The sequence below is a fragment of the Apus apus genome, chromosome 5 (genome assembly GCF_020740795.1).
Source record: "Apus apus isolate bApuApu2 chromosome 5, bApuApu2.pri.cur, whole genome shotgun sequence".
Classification (NCBI taxonomy): domain Eukaryota; kingdom Metazoa; phylum Chordata; class Aves; order Apodiformes; family Apodidae; genus Apus; species Apus apus.
Window position 1 is genome coordinate 15,124,505 of NC_067286.1, and position 23,310 is coordinate 15,147,814.

General features: G+C 44.5%; 1 protein-coding gene across 4 annotated transcripts in view; it reads right to left on the reverse strand.

Annotated features, from left to right (window-relative positions):
- PTPN5 (protein tyrosine phosphatase non-receptor type 5) overlaps nt 1–7,313 on the reverse strand; it is an 84,430-nt gene extending 77,117 nt beyond the window's left edge. Inside the window, exon 1 of one of the 4 annotated variants that reach the window (XM_051621858.1) lies at nt 7,285–7,313. The gene's annotated coding sequence lies outside the window, so the exon portion shown is untranslated. Of the gene's footprint in view, nt 1–1,699; nt 1,905–6,445; nt 6,460–7,100; nt 7,191–7,284 lie in introns of those variants that run through there. The other 3 variants (XM_051621857.1, XM_051621859.1, XM_051621856.1) reach the window with 3 other exon arrangements.
- Nucleotides 7,314–23,310: the final 15,997 nt, after the last annotated feature.

Here is a 23,310-nt window from a genome sequence, read left to right on the forward strand (position 1 = left end):
TTCAAGCATCTCGCTTGCTGCTTTCCATTAATCAACAACCCCCACTGTCCCATGTCTGATCCTTTGCCATTTATTTAAAACTATTTTATAGTTTACCAACTTAAGTTTACAGACTACTGCTATTCTTGCACCAATTTTCAAAACCTAATTCTTAATGACACATAACACAAGTTATCTTTACCGGTAGGCCTTGCATTTAAGTAAAAGGTATACATCTTTGGGCACAGAGAACTCAGAGGAGCTAGGGAGACTCTGATTTCAGTAAACAAGCATTTCGAGAAGTAACAAATGTCACAAAGTCACTTCTCTGCTGCACAAGTAATACAAGATGCATAATTATCTGAATACACAGCTACAACTGTAAATAGAAAGTATTCTTCTAAATAAAAGTATTCCGTTTCCTAAACAGGTACAGAACAAATAAAGGATAGGATATCTAAGAGGACATTTAACTGTAACTTCTCATTTTGGGTTTACAGATCAAAGTACATATCTTTACCAAAGCACATGTAGTTTGAAGATCTTTGTGCTTTTGTTACGCTTCAACTTGCGTTGTTATTACACTCCTTTTGACGTTCTGTTCTCCTTTAGGTTTAGATGCGATTTCATCAGCTTCTGAAAAAGTAATTTAGATCTAAGAGTTTGTCTACACAGGGCTACCTACCAGAATAGCCATTCTGAATATTCAAGCAAACACATTTCCATATTCACAGTCTGCTTCTGTAACAGGTGTGCATGTGTGGAAAATAAGCTTGGTATTTAGCCCTCCATTGCCCAATGAAATACATCCATCTCCTGCATCTCTCAGAGTCACCCAGGAAAGAAAGACAGGATTTGATCACTGTCTACTCACAAACAGAAACATACTTTGCAAGACTGCTTTCTGCATTTACAGTTTCTTACAAGAACTGTATAATGAAGGTGAAAGGAAATGGAAGCTGGACGTAAGATTCTTCCACTTCTTGAAAGGGAAAAATCTAAGTCCACTGGACATCTCCACTAAAATATTCACTGATGTGTTTTTTTTTTCCTCCAGGAGCAGTTATCAGCCTTGTATCTGCCAAGTATAGTGTTATTTTGGTATTTAATATTGGAGTTACAACTGTGCAATGAATTTCAAGGCATAATACATAGTGTTAGTGTCCTGGCCCCCTGACCTGTTCTCTACTAACAGGAACCTATACAGCAAAAAGCCTTAGTGACAAAAAAAGACCTTGCAAGGGTATGGATATCAATGATATGAAACATTTTGCATATTTCATTACATCAGTGATTTCATTACCTTTGTCATCTGCAGATTTCAATCAGCCTTCTGCAGATGAACTAACACCTTTGGAACAACACACAGCTTTGAAAATGGAGACTCCCTTGGAACCAGTAGTTTTCAGTCATGCTGTAAAGCTTACACCATCCACTTCCTAGATCACCTAGCAGTTCTAGAAACAAAGTCATTCAGAAATGATGGATGCAGATCTCAGGTTCACTCGAGAAAATAAAATTACTTCCTCTAATGCAGAGGGATTCAATTCACATTCTCATGTAGAGAAAACCTAGTTGCTCCATAGTCATGTTAATGTAACTGAATAGAAACAAACACATCTCCACAGGTCCTGAAAGCAGACTCTAGCTTGCCATTAAGTTTCTTCAGTGCAATAACTTCTTATTAAGCCCAGTACATCTAGTCCTCCTTAAGACTTACAATTTCAGACTAGGCTATGGTGCCATCTTATGCTGTCAGTGTCTGCCAGGAACTCTGGAGCTCTGTCCTCCATCAGCTTCCTCAAGGAACATTCTTATCTTGCACAAAACTGCTGTCTTCAGACTCCTGGGTGCTCATCAGCACTTTTAATGAAACATGATCTGTGGACAAAAGAGCTGTAAAAGAACCCTACTGATATATTAATGACAACATTTGAATGACTAAAAAAAGAAGTGTAATTGAGATTACCTGTGTCATAGCTTATGCAGCTTGATGAAGTGAGAAGTATGCACACGTACATGAGTCTGGATAGGGACATTAGCAGCTTGATCGCCAGAATCCATTGGGAATCTGTTCATGAAGGCCAAACATTCTTCAAGGAGGAAGTCTTGAAAGCTCAGGAGCTGGCCATCCCCACGTGCTCTAAGGTGAGCCAATGGCATAGAAGATCAGCCTGGATGAACAAGGAGTTTTGGCTGGTGCTCCAGGACAAAAAGACACTCTATAGCCTTTGGAGGAAGGGGCAGGCCATTCAGGATGACTACAAAAATGCTGTGAGACTCTGCAGGGAGGGAATTAGAAGGTCCAAGGCCCAGCTAGAAATTAATCTGAATTCCATGGTAAAGGACAAGAAAAGTTTCTATAAACAACAAAAGAAAGACCAGGGAGACACTCCATCCCTGATTAGATGCAGAAGGAAACATGGTGACGAATGATAAGGAAAAGGCTGAGGTGCTCAATGACTTCACCTCAGTCTTTAGTAACAGGGCCAGTCATGTTGAGGGAATCCAACTCCCTAAGCTCTAGGGGTCAGGAAGCAGGAGCAGAACAATCCCCCCACAATCCAGGAGGAGATGGTCAGTGATCTGCTGCACCACACAGATGAGCACAAATCTGTGGGGCAGGATGGGATGCACCCAAGCGTGCTGAAAGAGCTGGAGGGGGTGCTCACCAAGCCACTTCCCATCATTTATCAGCAGTCCTGGCTGACTGGGCAGGTACCAGCCAGCCCAGAAGGCCAACACCATCCTGGCCTGTATCAGGAATAGTGTGACCAGCAGGACCAAGGAGGTGATCCTGTCCCTCTATGTGGCCTTGGTAAGGCCACACCTCGAGCACTGTGTGCAGTTCTGGGCACTGCAGTACAGGAAGGACATCAAGATGCTGGAAAGGGTGCAGAGAAAGGCAACTAGGCTGATTAGGGGTCTGGAGAGCTGGTCTTATGAAGAGAGGCTGAGGGAACTGGGGCTGCTCAGCCTGGAGGAGTCTGAGGGGCGACCTCACTGCTCTCTACAACTACCTGAGAGGAGGTTGTAGTGAGGTAGGTGTTGGCCTCTTCTCCCTGGTGACTAGTGATAGGACAAGAGGAAATGGGGTCAAGTTGTGGCAGGGAAGGTTCAGATTGGATATTAGGAAAAACTTCTTCACAGAAAGAGTGACAAGACATTGGAACAGGCTGTCCAGGGAGGTGGTGGAGTCACTGACCCTAGAACCGTTAAAAAAAAAACTGGTGGATGTGGTGTATCAGGAGATGGTTTAGTGGTCAGGAGCTGTATGGTGGACAGTTGGACTTGGTGATCTTGAAGGTCTTTTCCAACCTAGATGATTCTGTGACTCTATGACATGTTAACTGTGTGTGACAGTGGATAAAACTAGCGAGCAAGCTCTGCGCACTGCAGCTATGGGTAGCTTTTCATTGAAGCTCTCAAATCTGCCTGTACCTCTGGCACATCCAGAAGTACCAAGTTTGCATGCACAGGAGTTACAAAGATAGGTATCATCCTAAACAAATAAATGCACATAAAAGGTACTACATGCAGTTGTCACTCTTTCTAGCAATCACTGCTATTTGAACCCAGCACCTCATATTCAATTATTTTAGAAAATAATGGTCTAAATGGCTTTATTATTGGGCAGTGATTTACAAGGCCAGTCCGAAGGTGTTTATCTGATTATAGAAAAAAGCAAGATCACGATTTCCCTGTAACTTAAGCAAGTTGCTTATATCTGAAGGATGAGTTAACGTGCATTGAGTCCACAGATCAGCACTGCTATAAAAATGCAGAAGGTTATATCCATATGCACAGTAGTAAAACACAGAATGAAACTAGTTACAATACAGAATCACAAAAAAAAACAAAAGCCAATATACATATTTATTTTATGGTAGAGCTCCGCCTCTTAAAAGTACTACATATTTTGGGCAGCTACTTTGGACCTTAAACCAAGGTCAGACTGTTGCTTTCTATTACGCTGATCACTTAGAGCTGCCAACAGGGATTTGAGCCCCACTGACACAAGTTATGAAAGGTTGCTCCTGGCCCAAACAGGTTAAGAGTAATGGTACATGCAGTAGATCACTAAGCAAGGAAGGGCTAAGAAGAAGAAAAGGACACAAACCAAGAATATACCGAACCACTTACTGTAATTCTATCTGGTCACAAATCAGGAGTCTTACAATGTAGGAGCTTGAATTTTATTTCTAACATGCAAGTTACTACCTTATTACTTTACCACCTCTTTAAAATACTGCTTACAAATCACAGGTCAAGTTGGTTCCATACCACTAAGAGAGGAGTCTGAAAAGAGCCAAAAAAGAACTACAGTGCCTGAGCTCCATGGTGAGAGAAAAAATCCTGTCATCTTCCAGAGACACTCAAGACCCTGGCCCTTCCTGAGTATTGTGGCTCATTCATCATGTGATAGCACACCAACATACACATACTCTGCATCTCTTCTGGCCTTAGTCTGCTAAAGATGCTTTAGTACAAACCAGCTCTTCATTTCTTAACTTTTACTTGCATGTTTTTTTGCAGGGAGTCTTCAGCATCCTCTGAAGTAGAAACATTTTATATCTGAAAGCTAAAAACAAACTCTTTGAAGCATCAGCATAAACCAAGAACCCATGCCCATAACAGGTTGAATCTTGGGTCCCATCAGTCACACTTCAACTCTGTTCTACAAAGGATATGAAGTGAACCAAACGAGAACTGTGATAGCAAAATTCTCAGTGATTTTATTGACGATGGGATTCTGCCATGCACCTTTTAAAAAGCTACAAGTCAGAAAGCCTTTTCTACAAAACCCTGCAGGGCTCTACCACTCCCTCATCTGCCCTTTGACTGACTCAACATCTCACAGGGCAGAGCGATCTGCTGAAGCAAGTAACAACCAACAAAACCTAGAAAGACTCCCTGATTTTTGGTGAGGGTTGGTTTGTGAACAACTAAGAGACAAAGCCAAACAAGTGGAATTATTTAATGTAATCTGCTAGGCAAATTTACTCGTTTTATTCTGGAAACAGAGGTTCCTAATTCACTTCACTTCCCTTGTTGAACAAACTTAACTTCCCTATCTCATCTCTTTCGTTGATGAGCCCAAAACAGAGCTAAATAAGTGATCTTTCTAAGCAGAGGCAGAAAGACAGATAAGAATTATTTTTTTCTCCTGTGTTGCAAATCAGTGTAATTGCTCCTCCTGCTAAACATCTGCCTTTCTAGATAGTGAGAAAGCAGATACTGGAAAGCATCCTGCTACATAACAGAATTCTGAGATCCAGAAAACAAAACAAATGCTCATAAATAACTTTTCTTTCTTTCCCCCCCTTTTTTTTTTTAAGCCTAAACAGCATAATAGAAAACAGCTCTTCCATTTCAAACCAGTTTAGGTGCTTAAAAGATGAACATGTTTACCTGCTTTTCTGCTTTGTACTTCATAATTATTAGTATCGAAAGATGCACGTGATAATTCAGATTTGCATTTTTGTGTATTCTACCATTTATCACACAAACTTGTGACTAAATTAATGATCTTACCATTTAAAGTCTCTTGTACATGTGTTTTACATGCACAACTTCCAGTTGGCAACTCTCTCTGCAGTTGAGTGGAAACATTTTAAAGCTTAGCTCTTAATGTACAATGAAAATGAGAAGTAAAAAAACCCAAACAACCCAGTAACAAAATACTACAAAGAATAATGCCTATTCAATTATAAGAAAATTAATAAAACAAGTGAACACAATGTGCTTACGTTTCTGCACATACCTACTGAAAATGTTGGAACAATTATATGGAAATGTAAAATAAGAGTTCTGGTGCCCATTTTATCCACATTCAAGTCAACAGGCTAGATTTTCTTTCTCTTAGTGAGCACATAGTGAGCCCCTGAGCAACGTCTGGCTTCAGATCATACAGCCATAATTCAAATATATCAGTGAAAACACTGGCAAAATCACTATATTCTGCTACTCCAAGGAACAAATAGGAAAGTAAGTGTAGGACAAGTAGAAAATGTTTCAGTTCAGATATTCCACACACTAAAATTCAGCACTCTGTCATGTACCACACAACTTACACTGAAATCAATGCGAGCTCTGGGTTTATTCAAGATTTGAATTTCATCTATTAACCGTACATTAACACAACAAAGAAGTTATCTCAAACTGCCTAACAAAACACTGTGGTCAAACAAAAAAACCGTTCTCTCAGTATATCCAAAACTCATTAAATAAATTTATTTTGAATCAGTAATGTATTGCTCTACCACAAGCAAAGAATCTGATCCTCAGCCCTAAGTGTTTGCCCATCAGGTGGCAGCCAGTGGAGCTGGATCCAAATCTCAGAAACTTTGTAAATAACGCTATAATACAAAGGCTTAATCTACTACTTCTGTTTTTCCTTTCCAATATAATGTAAGAATCACAGGCTCACTAAAACCTAATTGCATAACGAGATAACCATACGTACAGTTTGAAAAGATCCTCTCAATTGCAAATAAGCTCACAGGGCACACGTGTAGTCTCTTCGCTTCCATCCTAACTCCACCAAAATCCAGCAGCACATCAGTCTCCGGCTTCCCAACACTTTACTACCCACAACACCAACTATCCGGCTCTCAGCACTGCCATCTAGTAGAAAGTGGCAGTGTACCACAGGCTGCCTGGCACATCGTTTCAGAGGCAGCAATACTCCCGGAAAGCATCAAAAAGCTGTTGCTGCTGCTAAAATTTTAACTGCAGCCGGCAGCTACTGGCGATGCCGGTTTGAAAGCAGTCTCCCCCAGATCGCCCAGTCCTTTCTCAGCTAAGCACATACAACAGCGTCTGCTCCGCGGCCCCTGGCGTGTTTTTTGGCAGGGGAAAGCAAAGAACACTCGTATCGAGCGCACCCAACCAGCACGCCCGGGCCCCGCGCCGGCTGGAGGGCAGGCAGGGGACGGCGGGGGCTGCACCTGGTGCCGGGGCAGGCGGGCTGCCGGCTGCCCTCCGCGCTCCTCGCGGGTGCGCGGGCAGGTGCGTGGAGACCGCGGGCCCGGGCACGCACTGCCGGCTGCCGCCCCGCTCCCCAGCCCCTCACCCGGCTGTCCCTACACGCATCTGCAGGGCTGACGCGGCTTGCCCACCTCCGAGCACCGTCCTTCCCCTGGGGACCGGGCTGCTGCCTTTCCATCTCTCTCTGTGCAGCGGGATGAGCTGGGAAGCGGCTGCAGGAAAAGCCGAGCGCGGGACCTGCCCTGCCCACCGCCCCCGCCCCATGCAGCCCCGGGAGCGGCCGCTGCGGCGCGGCACAGCCTCGCCTCGCCTTACCTCCCCTCCTGGGCTCCGGGGCTCCGCCGCCAGCCCTGCCCGCCCCCTCCCGCGCCGCCGCTCCCAGCCTCGCACACCGGCGCGGAGGGAGCACAAAGGCAGAGCCGCCCGCTGCGCAGCGCTGGGGGCAGCGGGCCCCCGCTCGCCGCGCCTCCCCCCGCCCCGCCGGGCCCCCAGCCCTGCTGCGCACCGCACCGGCGCCCCCGCACCGCGCCGCGCCCTCCCCTGCCCGCCTCAGCGCGCTGCGGGCCGCGCGCGCCAGACCCCACAGAGCTCGCCCCCCTGCCCCCCCCCAAACCGTTACGACCGTTAAAACCGTTACAACTTGCCTCGCGCCTCTCCTCAAAACCCCCTCCCTCCCGCGCACCTCGGTGGTGCGGTTGGTGCCGGGACTACGGAGGGAAGAGCTGAGGGGCACTCGCCGCCCGGCGCCCCCGCCCCCCCCGGCACACACCGGGCTCTCCCTCCGCTCCCCCCCCCCCCCGGCACACACCGGGCTCTCCCTCCGGCGCTCCCCCCCGCGGGCGCGCCGCCCCCGCAGCCCCCCGCGGACACGTACGCGCAGCCCGCTCCAGCGCCCCGCCTGCCCCCCGCCGGGGGCGCGGACCCTCTGCTCGGCGCGCCCGCCAGACGGAGCGGGCGGGTGTGCGGACGGGGGCGCAGGTGACGGGTGGGCAGGAGAGGAGCCGCTCCCCCGCCCCTCGCCCCCCTCCCGGGCGGGAAGGTCTGTGGTGCACAATCGCTCCCGTCTCCCCCCCCAGCCCCGTCTCTGCAGATGCCCCTGGGGAGGGCTGCAAGGCTGGCAGCGACAACAGCCGCCCCCACCCCCGGGAAAGCTGTTCTCCCTCCTTCTCGCTCGTTCGCCTTCTTTTCAGCTCGGCCGCTTGACTGACAGGGAGCCTTCCAGCGGCCGCCCACGCGCGCGGAGAGGGAGATGGCGAAGGAGAAAAGCATGAATGAAAGCGCCAGGCTTGCAGCGAGCGGGAGCGCCCGCCGGCGGCCGCAGAGCCGCCCAGCCCAGCCCCAGCGCCGGGGAGGCCGGAGAGCAGCCCAGCCCAGCCCAGCCCCAGCGCCGGGGAGGCCGGAGCTGCCGCTGCCGCAGCGAGGCCGCAGAGGGTCCGGGTGGGTAGCAGGGTGTGCCCGGCCTTGCGGGGGGCGGCGGCCGCAGGCTGCCAACGACCGCCTCCCCAGTCACTTCTATCGGAAGGGGTCCGAGAGGCCGTTTTAAGATGCAGCTACCCCCCCTCAGGGGCTTGCTTCTGCCATCCAGCCCCCAGGTTCCCCGGGCTGCATCTGAACGGCGACCAGAGCACGTGGGTCCCTGTGGCTCAGTGCAGCTTTGCCTAGTGTGGTTGGCTTCGTGCTGAAGTGGATGAAGAGCATGTCTTGTCAGCTGAAGTTTGGCTCAAAAAATGCAGTGCAGAGGGTGGAAGGAAGGTTGATGCCTTCTCAAGCCAGAGCCATGACTATTGCCTTATATACAGGCGACGTGGTTGATTCCTTATCTCCTGTAGACTTACTGTACTTCATGAAAGGCAACCCATTTTATACTGATAGAAAACCTGCACAGAATACCTGGATTAGGACTCTTGTCCCTCTAATTAGAGGGAGGAAAGGATCTCAAAAACTGCTTTAAGCCCACTTGTTTTTTTCCACTGATTACTTGGTGGGGTAGCCTTGTAATCCTTTTGTTCCTCAAATCAGTTCTTAAAAGTCCCCTAAAACTTGTTAAACGTACTTTGTGACCTGGAGGCCACTGGAGATGAGAGGTTTTCCCAGTGCTTTGGCATAACTGTCACTGAGTTTGATTTGTGACTTCAGTTTTACTAGCCTAATTTTCTGGAGAGTCAAACGATTAAATGTTCATGTAATGGGGGCCTACTAACTCAGTGAAATTACCTTAGTATCCATTCACTGAAGGTCTGTAATTTCTCTAAATTACTCAGTATTTTATATATTTTATTTATTGGAATACTTGATTTGAAAACCCAATAGTATTTATCTAGCTAAATCTCTCCTACAATTTAAATTGAACAGGTTATTTTCCATTTCTGAATATGCATGGAATATTTTGTTATATGCTGTTAGGTGCATTGTATGCTGCACTTCAGACATAATCTGCATTTGCAGTTACATAATCAATAAACATGGGTTTTCATCCCATGAATCTAGAATCAGATTTTGAGCTGTTTTAAATCAGTATGCCTCCACAAATTTAATGCCTGCCAGAAAATTTATATCAGCTAAAGTTTTAGCTTCAGAATTTAAAAAGCTGGTTGGGATTCATATGATCAGAAGTGTTTTAGTAATTTATTTTTTTTTTTGCATTTTGCATCCCTGAAAACTGAGCACACAATAAAACATCATAAAGTCTTTTTTGCTATAAAATAACAAATGTAAGACTATAATTTAGATGGATCAGTGCGATTCTTTATGTATTTGTTTTAGAAGGTTCCTATGTTTGTACTGATAGTTCAACATGACTCACCTACAGTGCGTATCACTGCCACAGCTGTTGTAAACCTTCTTCTGAGTCAGAGAATGACTTTATGACCCAGAATTCTGGCAGTGAGTACTGTCCTAGTGATTTTCCCAATTAAGAGAGCATTGTGAATTGGTATCAGTGCAGGGTGAGTCAGAGTTTGATGTAAGAGGCAAAACTGGACTCATCAGTTACTACTGGACTAGCTCAGTATTCTCTTCCCTTCCAAAAGTCAGTGGCAGGAAAACCTGGAATGAGCCTGTGATGGGAACTCCTCTTGCAGTTTGGAAGGACTGTAGTGAGCGAGGAGATTACCTCTCCTGGTCCCAAATGCTCCTAGCTGCTGTACTAGTCATCTGCTGCTTGTTGCTATGGGGTGCACAGCAGCTTTGCGTGGGGATGGGGCCAGCAGCAGTAAGTAGCTGAGAGGCTGCAGGGCTTCTCTGCTTCACTCTGAGAAACATTTTGCTTCTGGGACTTACCAGCAGGCAGGAGGTATGACATTAAAACCACATGTGCTACTGCAGATGGCCCCAGCTGATTTTGAATAGCAAAATTTGGGTACTCTGCATTCTGCCACCTCCTCACTGCAGAGAACATGTTGGGATCAGTCAACCAGCCACCCTCTGTTAAAATTATGTCAGAAGAAAAAGAGGCCAACCTGTAGGGTTTGGTATATGGCTGAGCCATGAGGGCATGATGAACTTAGATTTAGACTGGCTGCAATGTGTCGTTAGGGTTTGTTCTGGTGTTTGTCATGCTACCAGGTAGGGTTTAGCAGGGGTACAGCCTGGCTTCAGTCTCTGGAGAGCAATGAGAGGGAATCATTGCTGGGGAAGGCAGAAATCACCCACCTGCCACAACTAGGAAGGGTTTAAATGTGAGATTGGAGTGAAGTTAACATCAGGCATGAGGCTGAGGATGAAGGTTAGAGATACAGTGACCACTCAACAGAGTTTATTGCCAGCTATGCTAAGGACTTAAGCATCGACTCTGGCAGCAGCTTTCCGATTTACGTCAAAAAGCAGGCAGATTGCTCATGTAGGGTTACAGCTGGCATCAGAGTTGAACTCTGGGTGAAGCACATCTGATGAGCCAGGATTGAAGTAGTGTTCAGAAGGTGCTACCTAAATAATTTTGTGGCATCCACTGATACGGTTGTGGGGCGGAGGCTATAGTTGAAATTTGGGTTAAAGTTTGATCTTGCTGAGAGTGAAGCACTTTGACTAAGCTGGGTCTGAGGCAGCTGTTGCAGTAGGTAAATGATCCTGGGTAACAGTTAAGGTGGGAATAGATGGGAGTTTGTAACATTTGAAGTTGGTATATTGCTGTATTTATGTCCTAGTTAATGCAGTATGTCTGTTTGAAGTCTAGGCTCAGGAAGTAATTAAAATATCTAGTCCAGCTGGTTTCTACATGACCTTGATTTTTATTTCCCTTTTGACCTCGCAACTTCTTGTAGCAAAGAGCCATCGGGCCCTTAAAACATGCTTCTTTTGGTGAAATTCCTGTTAGTGAATGAGGGATGTGGGTTGAGAGTGCACTCTGGGAGTGTCTTTGATACAGATAGATGTGTATGTTACTAAACCTGAGGTTCATAAATGCACATCAGCTTTCTTTCTGGAGATAAAATGGTAATGCAGGTTTTAGCTTTATGACAAGGCAGGCAGACTGAGGTCAGAATATTACTTGAGGTGCACTGATGAGGTGACTTCCTTTCCCTGCGTTTCATGTACAGCAAAACAGCTGACTGCGCTAGCAACCATGACTTAACATCAGCCCAGTTTTCCTTAGACGTAAGAGCAAGCCTTGTGGAATCACAAGCACAGTTATGAGTCATCTTTGTGGGTTTTTTTGAGGATCAGTGGCTGAAGATCAGTGGAGAGTAGGAGCAGCTTTCTGCATCAAAAGCCCCCTCCAAAGGACAAGGTGACACCCTCAGAACAACAAATTGTTCAGCTGTAGCTCTCATATTTCTCGTTCCTGTTCCATTGTTGCTTTTGAAAAGAGGAGGGTCCCACTGACAACATAGCAAATAAAATAATACAGTTCCTAGTGGACTTGTTTTGTCCTGGGGGAAAGTAGCAAAGTAGCAGTTAATAAATAATGCAATAATTCAACAGCTCTGGGCCTTTCTCCCAAATGGCTCAATTCTTTCACATTAGCCAAACCTGCTGCATTTATCTGGCTGTGTTGATACAAAGGACACATACCCTTTTTTTCCTAATTTACAGTGTAAGGAAAGGTTTAATCCCGCTTCCAGTGAGAAAGTCCAATGGAACCTGGCAGGCTTTTATATTTCTTTTCCCTCTCTTGGTTACTTCAGCCTATGTCTTCTTTTAAACAGGACAGATCTCATGCAAAGTTGGTAGAAGGCTAACCAGGAGTGGCAGAGAGAATTGTGGAGTCTGTTGTACATGGATGGGAGAAACGTTTCCAGCCCAGCTCAGTAGTTCTGTATCAGACATGTGAGGTCATACAAAATGAACATATCCACATTTCCTTAAGGCTTTTCCAAACAATATTAGAGCCAGCTTACATTTGGCCTCAAAGTCAGGTCATAACTCCCCATCTCCTTCCTGACCTGAGGTAATGCAAAGAAGAAGTGATGGAGACTGACTTACTGTGTCCAAGTCTCCTCAAACTACCAAGAGCAGCTCCTTCAGTAATGGAGGATTAGTTGGTGGTTTTTTGTTTTGTTTTCCTACAATAGGTTATTGAAAAAATCCTGAATTATTGCATATATAGTTATGTTTGACTTTGAACTATGCCCTACTGTGTCTGTTGTATTTTTTACATGTTTACCTTTTGTATTGATATTATCTATAAATAAATGTCCATGGGTCCAGACAAGCTGCATCTAAGGGTGCTAAGGGATTGGTTTAAGTCAGTACAAAGCTGCTTTATTTCTGAAAGATTGTGGTGACTGGCGGAGCTTCCTGGTGAATGGAGAAAGGCAAATACAATGTCCATCTTCAAAAAGGGCAAGGAGGAAGATTTGTGTTATTGCAGGCTACTCCAATCCCATCTCAGTCCTTGGGGAGGTTATAAAGCAGATCTGCCTGGCAGCAATTTCTAGGTACATGAAGAAGATAGTGATTTGGAATATCAAGAATGGGCTTACCAAAGGCAAACCATACCTGACCAGTCTGATTATCTTGTATGATGAAAAGTTTAATTCAGAGAACAAGGAAAGTGGTAGATGTTGTTCACCTTGACATTAGCAAGGCTTTTTATGTAGTCTGCTATAGCATCCTTCTAGACATTTGGGATGTATGGGATGACAGGTGAGCTGCAAGGTGGGTCAAAAATTGGCTGAGTCCCAGGTTGTGAAGGGTGGTGGTCAATGATTCAAAAATTATCTGGTGACTGGGTATTAGTGATGTTCCTTTGGGGCTATTGCTGTTTAACATCATTATCAATGACCTACATGAAGGGACAGACTGTACCCTTGTTTCACAGATGCAACCAAATTGGGACTGCTGTTCAAAAGGATGTCAAGAAGCTGAGGAATGGGCTGACAGAAACTTCATTATGTTCTCAGGCAAATGTGAAGTTGTTTGTTTTTTGTGCAGAGCCTTGTATTTTTGTATTCTATTTTTTGTATTGATGGAGTAATCCCATGTGACAGTGCAAGCTGGGGACCATCTGACCAGAGAACAGCTTTCCCAGAAAGGATGTGGGAGTCCTAGTGTATGACAAGTTGAACCTGAATCAGCAGTGTGCCCTTGCAGTGATGAAGGCCAACTGCATACCAGGTTATATTAGCAAAAGCATAGGCAGCAACTGAGGGGAGTGATTTCTCCTCTTTGTGAAGTACTTGTGAGGCTGCACCTGGAGTTTTGAGTCTCCCTGTAGTTGGGGGGGTCTCTAGGATGGTTAGGAGCTGGAGTGTGCTGCCGCAGAGAGGTGTTGGGGGCGCTGACGTTTTTAACCTCGATAAAAGAAGACAAAGGGAGGATCATAGGGCTTTCTTCACCTGCCTAACAGTGAGTAATACAGATAGAATCAGACTCCACACATTAAAAACAAGGAGGTGAGCACTCTGAAGTCGTAACAAGAGCTACATTCTGACCAGATGTAAGGAAATTGTGACTGTTCACTTTCACACTGAGCATGATTGAAAACTGGCCCAGGCTGCTGAGAGAGATTGTGGTATCTCTGCACTTGCCAGTCCTTAGCCAAACAACACCCTAAGCAACCTCATTTAACTTCCGAGTTGGTCCTGCTTTTAGTAGAAATTGGACTAGATGACCTCCAGAGGTCTCTTCCAACCCACAATTATTATATGGTTGTAGAGGGAATCTTTGCAGTGAGCATTTTACAACAACTCTATCTTGATTTCTCAAGAAGGGAGTGTAAGGTTAAAGCAAGGAAACATGAGGAACTGTGTGAAACAGTGAAGTAAAAAAATCAGGTAGTCAGTACTAAAAAGGGGCTAAAATAGAAACTTTATAGCCAACAGCTTTAGGGAAGAGCCTATGCAGTGGCTTTTGGTAAGAGGAGGAAGGAAATTTATGTGAACCCTCTGCAAGAACTGACTTGGGTTGGTGTGGAAACATTTTGTGAAACAGGTAGAATGCAGGGAGCTTTGTATGAAATGCTGCCTGCTTCTTTGTCCCCTTTGTTTTGTAGTACTCTACACGTCTTCCCTTCTGAACACTTGTATGCGTGATATAAATCAAAATAGCTATATTGAAGTGAGCCTCGACACATTTGTTTTGGTTAAATATGAAATTAAAATGAGAGGGTTGTTTTCGTGCAGTAAACTTGGTAGGAGCATGAGGGAGACATGCAACTTAAAATAGCATTTAGGAAATATATATAGCAAAGTGAACAAACAATATGCAGTGACTCATGTCCAGTGCTTCTTGCAATAAAGGAAAGAGGAGCTTCTCTGAGGAAACTAACTGGGAATAGCTTTTGCTTATCTGAAGCTGGAGTTGCTCTCTGGGTACAGTGTTTTGGCGGTGCCTGTTTGCCTTGTAGCAATGGGTTGTGCTGGCCTCAGAGGAGAGTAGCTGGCGTAGACAGTAGTCAGACTGATGGTAACAGAGAATCTGAACTAATTTCTGAATTGCCCACACTCAAGAGCACTCATAAAGACGAATCAAGTTCATCTTGAGACACAGTATTGTCTTGAGTCTTCATGCCTGCTTCAGAACTCTTGTTCGTATCTGTGCACTTAGCGCTCCTGGAAGCCTTTGGACACCTTTGTAGGTACAAAGCACTCTCTGGGCAGAGGTTATTACAAGACTGGACCACAGACAGTCATGGATTGAGACACCATGCATAGGCTAGCAAAGAAATCCTGTAGCAGAGTTACGTAAACGTGGTTTAAATCTGGTTTGCCTGGCAAGCGAAGACATAGAACTGCTGTTTTTCACATGGGCAAAGGCTATACTGGAGTATGTCCTAGGGACGTGATAAATGCCACTGTCTTGGGGAATGTGCTACAACAGTTATCCTCTTGCCTGGCTGCTATGCGGATGTATAAGCTGGTGGCATTGTGGCCCTGAAGCAGAACAAAGTGTGATAAGGTGGCAGGCAGCAGTACAAGGCAACCTTGCTTTTACAAGCTTTGAAACCCAAGTGAAGCAGGATAGAATTGGCCAGACTGGGTGGCAGCATTTTGGCCATCTTTATTAAATATAAAACTCAATACGCAGCAGAGAGAAGGGGCTCTGATGACACTATTTCAGCTTTGTTCTCATGGTAACCATTATGTCATCAGGATACCATGGTTACTGTAATACTCTCTGTATTTCAACTGTTAAAAAAAGCAGAAGGAGAAAAAACTTTTCCCAAAGTTGAGAAAGAGATGTATTTATTCAGAATTAAATAGTCATAAGGAAAGATTAACCAGCAGTTGTTAATACTTCATGGAAAAGTAATTTTGAAACCATGAAGAGCTATTTTAATTAGTAATTGCTGTTTCTGCTGCTGTCCCTGTCACCATATGGTGCATGTCCTGGGATTTCCCCTCTCTCAGCTTGTGTCACCAGTGGCTGTTTTGATAAATGCACACTGCAGAAGGCTAGTGTGGTCATATTCAAAACTTTGGAAGCATAATTTCTGCTTGGGTAAAAATCTCAATTTGCACAAAAGTCAGAAATAAAAAAATCAAAAAGTTCAAGATTGGGACTCTGTGGTTATTTAACTTTAGAGGTTCAAATAAAGCAAAAGAAGTCTTGGCTTGTATGCTTTCAGGATGCTGAAGCATATGTCTCAGAGGAAATCAGAATGGCAGTTTGCTATTCCTTGTTTGAGGACAAAAAGTACACTCATGGCATTGTGATTTCAGGGGATCATGCCTGCAGAGATCTAGGGCTACAGCATCATCAAAGATACCTTTGCTGAAGGAGAGAACACATGCTCTGATACTGTGGGAATGTACAGTTTTGAAAATAATCTGATAATGAGAAGTCGAAGAGCTTTAGAGCATGTTATGTATTAATATGAGAGGGAACAAAACCAAAATAGACAACACGTATATTTTCAAAAGCAGATGGTGTCTATGGGACCTTTGATATTAGTATTAACTAAAGGCTGCTTAAGGAAATTGGTGGGCATTCTGTGCATTGTCAGTATCAAGTCCTAGGAGATAGTTCAAGACAGAATCCACAGATTCAGCACATTTAAAATTTCAGATTCACTTTTTAAACTCTTGTGAGTTTAGGATTGCACAGTTGATGCAGGACTGATTTTGAAATGTAGAAAAAAAATATTATAAAATATTAGGTATTAAGATTTGATGGGGAAGTTATAAAATCAGAACAACTTTTTTAGGTTCTGCAATTGTTTGATATTATCACCTGTATTGTTCTTCCTCCATTTCCCCCTGGTGTTATCACTGGTTGAAGTATCTTTTTCTAAATTAGGTAGTAAATTCCTGAGGCCAGGATTGTAGTTTTCTACACCAATTTGGTGGGTTTCAATCATAACTAAGCAGGTGAGGCTCTTTTAAAAAACATGAAACTACACAGTCTGGACTTAAACTGATAAAAGATACCTTTTTTTTTGCAAACAGAAATGCAATCCATTGAGAAGTACGGAATGTCACCTATATGTATGTTCACAGCCCATGAAATTTTTTTGTATTAGTCAAGAAGAGAAAGGACTGATGGCTGCTGTGGAAGCCTAATGATAAAGAAATCAATGAGATATATACAGTTGACTCTGAAATGTTGCCCTTTAATACATGTCAAACTTCCCAAAGCATTAAGTACCATAGATTAAAGTATCCATATATTGATTTGACCTCTGCAGGATCCCTTCTGTCCACATCTATCATTTAAAACATTGGCTCTGCATGCTTTTTGCATTATTACTGTTGTGTATTTTACATACAAATAGTCAAATTCAAAAGTTGTGGCAAAAACAACAGCAATATATAAAAATCCATGGTCTAGCTTCAGCTGCTATGATTTCAGGGGGAATGAACGGGGGCAAAAGCACAAATCTGAAAGGAAAATATCTGTCACTATAGAGAATATTGTCTCTTGACTATACAAATTTCCATGCTGGCAAAAAACTACCCATGTTTCTAACAAATTCTCTCTCCCCAGATTAAGCAATCAGCTGCCCTTTCTTAATGTTCACTGTAGCCTAGCTGACTTTGTACATCTGTTGTAGTCTTGCAAATATTAGTAAACAAGCATTTCACAGCAAGTGTTGCAGCTAAGTAGAATTGATAGACACTTGGGATAGCTGAAGTCTATATAGCTGGGTGTGGTTACAGATTTTTACCTGTTTATCTCTGTAATTTAATTGTCCTCTTGCTCCAAGTTTAAGAAAGTTAATATCAAAAACCATCCTTGGGAACAGAAAGACAAGCTCTGGTAGAGACTGCATGTATATTTAGTCCAAGAGTCCCAGAGAAAACATTTAATGGAAAGTAACTTCTGACTAGCAATAGTCCTACCAAAGGCAGAAATATTTGGAAGCACGGCATTTCAGATAACTCATTCAGAGAACAGTCATTTCAGTGATACTTCCTAAGCTTCCCGTGTGTCTGAGATAAACATCCTTGGCTACTGAAATTCATTCATTGCCAGTATATATCAGAAATTATGGCTGTACATAGACTTGTGTATGAATATGTATATGATGTATATGAATAATAGTGACCCCAAGGAATCGCCATATGGCAAGCCAAAATACTAAACCAGGGGAGTCAAACAGATTAAGGCCTTAAGATCATTACCTTGAGCAAAGTTCAGTATTGCATTTCTAAGGGATCACCAACACAGAAAATAACTTTTTTTTTTTCCTGTTTTAGTAGTATCTTGATGTTTTAAAAAATGCCTTCAGTGTTTTGGAAAAAGATAAGATTTGTTTCTGGTTTAATTAGGTTTCAGGGCATATAATCAGCTAAGAATTTTAACTTCTATGTCATGGCAGGTAACATAAAGACAAGATATATATTCCTTTGCTTCAAATTACTTGATTAAGAAACTGAGGACCTGCATATTGTATGTAGTTGTCAGAAGTTGGCATATGTTCTACAAGACTGCTTTGTCTGGCACCTGAAGCTGTTTTCAAGCTTTTTCTCTGAATTCTTCTAGTTGGTATTCGTTTCCAGTCTCGTTGTCACTTAGCATTGCTGAACTGCTAGCAGCAGCAGCGCCTTTTCTTCCTGCCTGTTGTGACAAAGCCTAGTTCATCAGGCAGTGCTCAAAAGTTACTCCAAATTCTGACATATGGGAGCTTATGAATTAAGTTGTCCCCATTTGAAAAATATTAATAATGAAGAATGACAATAGACAAAACAAATGGAATAAAAATAGCCTATGTCAGGTGAAAGTTTTCTAGTGCAACTTGGGCTTTTTTTCTTGCATATATACTCTTTTTGCAATACATGAAACTAATCATTTTTCTAGAACAATATTTACAGAATATGTGCAGGAATCCTTTGTTAATGCCATCAGTCTTCTTAAAGCATCCATGTATCTTCAATTCTTAGCCTGTTTTTGTCATTTCACAAGCTGTTTCTGCGCAAATAGGCATAATATAGTCTGACTTACTTTTGGCTGGAAAAAATATAGAGAGGGTATAAATATACCATTACAAGAATACCTGATTCGAGCCTCCTTTGCTAAAAGTAACCAATCAGGAGTAACTTTATTTGAAAAGCCTTATTGCTGTTGCTGTTGCTTATCTGCCATGTAATCTAGTACCTCTCTACAGGCAAAATAGGAACAGTGTTAAAGTTTATATGCTACAAAACACATAATTTTCTGTAATAACGATTTGAGAAAGTAATAAGCAATTTGCATTATTGAGGGCTTGGATAATGCACACCCATTGATGTGTATGATGTAGTAGGAGTGACTGACACAGAACCCATATGACACTCGAGAACAGGGTTCAGCAAGAGAAACCGGAAGGTCATCCAGACTTAACCTGGAAGGTGAGCCTCGTCTTAAGAAAAACAGTTATTTACCTGTGGCCAACTGTTGTATCACTATATGTAGTGATCGAACATCTACATCCCTACCCTGTTGCTGTATCTTCTTAAAATGGAGCAGGGGGTGGACTGTCACATGCCTTTGGAAAGGGAGGTAAGGAGTAAACAGGTGTTACGAAAGAAAGCAAGTGCACTTCCTCCAAGCTATACAGTTCTTACAGTTTCTGGTTGTACTGGTTGTGGCTGGAATAGAGTTAATTTTCTTCATAGTAGCTAGTGTGTGGCTATGTTTTGGGGTTGTGCTGAAAACAGTGTTGATAACACAGGCATGTTTTCATTATTGCCAAGTAGTGCTTACACAGAGTCAAAGCTTTCTCTGCTTCTCACACCAGTCACCAGCAAGTAGGTCAAGGAGTTGGGAGGGGACACAGCTAGGACAGCTGACCCCAGCTGACCAAAGGGATATTCCATACTATATGATGTCATGCTCAGCATATAAAGGTGGAGGAGGAAGAAGGAGGGGGTGTATTTGATGTGATGGTATTTGTCTTCCCAAGTAACTGTTACACTTAATGGAGCCCTGCTTTTGAGATGGGCTGGATTCCTGCCTGCCAATGTGAAGTAATGAATAAATCCTTATTTTGCTTTGCTTGCATGCATAGCTTTTGCTTTACCCATTGAACTGTCATGATCTCAACCCATGAGTTTTCTCTCTTTTACCCTTCCAGTTGTCTTCCCCATCCCACTGCAGGGGAGAGTGAGTGAGCAGCTGAGTGGTGCTTAGTTGCTGACTGGGGTTAATGATGACACTGATCTTGGTGTTTTATGATACTGGTTCATGACTGGGTGGGGTCAACTAAAGATTTTTCAAAGAGAAGTGGCTAAACCCATGGCACGTGAAGAGGGTAAGAAGGTTAATTCTACCCGTCCCCCCTTCTTTCCTGTCCTTTTTTAAAGCATTCTGTATAAGCCACATACAGAGGCAGGATTCTGAGCAAAATGGACTTTTGCTCTGTACCTGAATCATAGAATCATAGGGGTTAGAAGGGACCTCGAAAGATCATCTAGTCCAACCCCCCTGCCAGAGCAGGGCCACCTAGAGCACATCACACAGGAAGGCGTCCAGGCGGGTTTTGAATGTCTCCAGACAAGGAGACTCCACAACCTCTCTGGGCAGCCTGTTCCAGTGCTCTGTCACTCTCACAGTAAAAAAATTTTTTCTGATATTCACCTTAAACCTCCTATGCTCCAATTGGTATCCATTACTCCTTGTCCTATCACTGGTCATCACTGAAAAAAGCTTAACTCCATCTTCTTGACACTCACCCTTTACGTATTTGTAAACATTGATGAGGTCACCCCTCAGTCTCCTTTTCTCCAAACTAAAGAGACCCAGCTCCCTCAGCCTTTCCTCATAAGGGAGATATTCCACTCCCTTAATCATCTTTGTGGCTCTGTGCTGGACTCTTTCAAGCAGTTCCCTGTCCTTCTTGAACTGAGGGGCCCAGAACTGGACACAATACTCCAGATGCGGCCTCACCAATGCAGAATAGAGGGGGAGGAGAACCTCTCTTGACCTACTAACCACACCCTTTCTAATACACTCCAAGATGCCATTGGCCTTCTTAGCCACAAGGGCACATTGCTGGCTCATGGTCATCCTCCTGTCTACCAGGACCCCCAGATCCCTTTCCCCTACACTGCTCTCCAGCAGGTCAGCCCCCAACCTGTACTGGTGCATGATATTTTTCTTCCCCAAATGCAAAACTCTACACTTGCCCTTGTTGAACTTCATCAGATTTCTCCCCGCCCAACTCTCCAGCCTGTCTAGGTCTCTCTGAATGGCAGCACAGCCTTCTGGTGTGTCAGCAACTCCTCCTAGCTTGGTGTCATCAGCAAACTTGCTGAGGGTACATTCTGTACCCTCATCCAGGTCGTTGATGAAGATGTTGAACAACACCGGTCCCAGTACCGACCCCTGAGGGACTCCACTAGTCACAGGCCTCCAGCTAGATTTTGCCCCATTGACTACAACTCTCTGCCTCCTTCCTTTCAACCAGTTCTTGATCCACCTCACTGCCTGATCATCAAACCTATACTTGATCAACTTATCTACAAGGATGCTGCGGGAGACGGTGTCAAATGCTTTACTGAAATCAAGATAGACCACATCCACTGCTCTACCATCATCTATCCACCTAGTAATTTCCTCATAGAAGGCTATGAGGTTAGTCAAACATGACTTACCCTTGGTAAAACCATGTTGACTGCTCTCGATGACCCCCATCTCCTTGATATGTCTAGAGATAGTGCCAAGGAGAAGTTGTTCCATCACCTTTCCAGGGATGGAGGTGAGGCTGACCGGTCTATAGTTACCCGGGTCCTCCTTCTTGCCCTTCTTGTAGACTGGAGTGACATTTGCTATCCTCCAGTCCTCAGGCACCTCTCCTGTTACCCATGACTTACTGAAGATGATGGAGAGTGGCCTACCAATGACCTCCGCCAGCTTCCTCAGCACCCACGGGTGTATTCCATCTGGACCCATCGATTTATGGATGTCCAGATTACGCAACTGATCCCTAACCCAATCCTCATCTACCTGGGCAAACTCCTCCTTTATCTTGACTTCTACTGGGGCTATATGAAACTGGGGCTCATGGGGAAAGCCTGCAGGAGTAAAGACACAGGCAAAGAAGGCATTCAGCACCTCTGCCTTCTTTAAATCCTCTGTCACCAGGGCACCCACCTCATTCAGCAGTGGGCCTATATTGCCTCTGGTATTAGTTTTGTTAGCTATGTATTTGAAAAAGCCCTTTCTATTGTCCTTAACCCAACTTGCAAGGTTAAGTTCCAAGGAGGCATTAGCTTTCCTAGTTGCCTCCCTACATTCTCTGACAACAGTCCTATATTCCTCCCAAGTAACCAGCCCCTCCTTCCATGACCTATAGATTTTCCTTTTCCATTTGAGTTTGCCCAGCAGTTCCTTTTTTAACCACGCTGGTCTCCTAGCTCCCTTACTAGATTTTCTACCCATTGCGACACACTGATCCTGTGCTTGCAAGAAGTAGTCCTTGAATGTTGTCCAGCTATCTTGAGCCCCTTTACCTTCTAGCACTCTGTCCCATGGGACTTCCCTTAACAATTGATTGAGGAGGCCAAAGTTTGCTCTGTGGAAGTCCAGGGTTGTGGTCCTGCTGGGTATTCTGTTCCTCCCACACAGGATCCTGAACTCCACCATCTCGTGGTCACTGCAGCCAAGGCTGCCATTGACCACCACTGCTTCAACAAGGCCCTCCTTGTTGGTGAGCACAAGATCCAGCAGCGCTCCTCTTCTAGTCGGCTTATCCACCATTTGCATTAAGAAGTTGTCATCAATGCACTGGAGGAACCTCCTAGACTGTGAAAGGCTGGCTGTGTAAGTCTTCCAGCAGATACCGGGGTAGTTAAAATCTCCCATGAGGACCAAGGACTGTAATTGTGAGGCTGCTTTCAGCTGCCTGTAGAAAGCCTCATCAACTTCCTCATCTTGATCTGGAGGTCTGTAGTAGACCCCCACAACTGTATCACCCACACCAGCCTGCCCTTTAATTCTTACCCACAGACTTTCAACTTGCCCCTCATCAGCCCCTGCACAAAACTCGATACATTCTAGCTGCTCTCTCACATAAAGAGCAACTCCACCACCTCGCTTCACTGACTGATCTTTCCTAAAAAGCACATAGCCATCCATGGCCACATTCCAGTCGTGTGAGCTGTCCCACCATGTCTCTGTTATTGCTACCAGATCATAACCCTTAGACCGCACACAGACCTCTAACTCCTCCTGTTTATTCCCCATGCTGCGTGCATTGGTGTACAGGCACTTCAGGAAGCAAGCAGAGCACACTGGTGGGACCAAATCCTCCTTACACCACCCCCCTTCAGGCCCTGGTATGTTTCTCTTGGGCTTGTCCCCAACAGACCCAGTTTTCTCCCCTTCCCCCTTCACATCTAGTTTAAAGATGAGGGCTCTCAATGAGCCCTGCTAAGTCCTGCCCCAAAAGCCTTTTCCCCCTCTGGGACAGGTGCATCCCACCTGCCACCATCAGGCCAGGTGTCTCGTAGAGCAGCCCATGGTCAAAAAAACCAAAGCCCT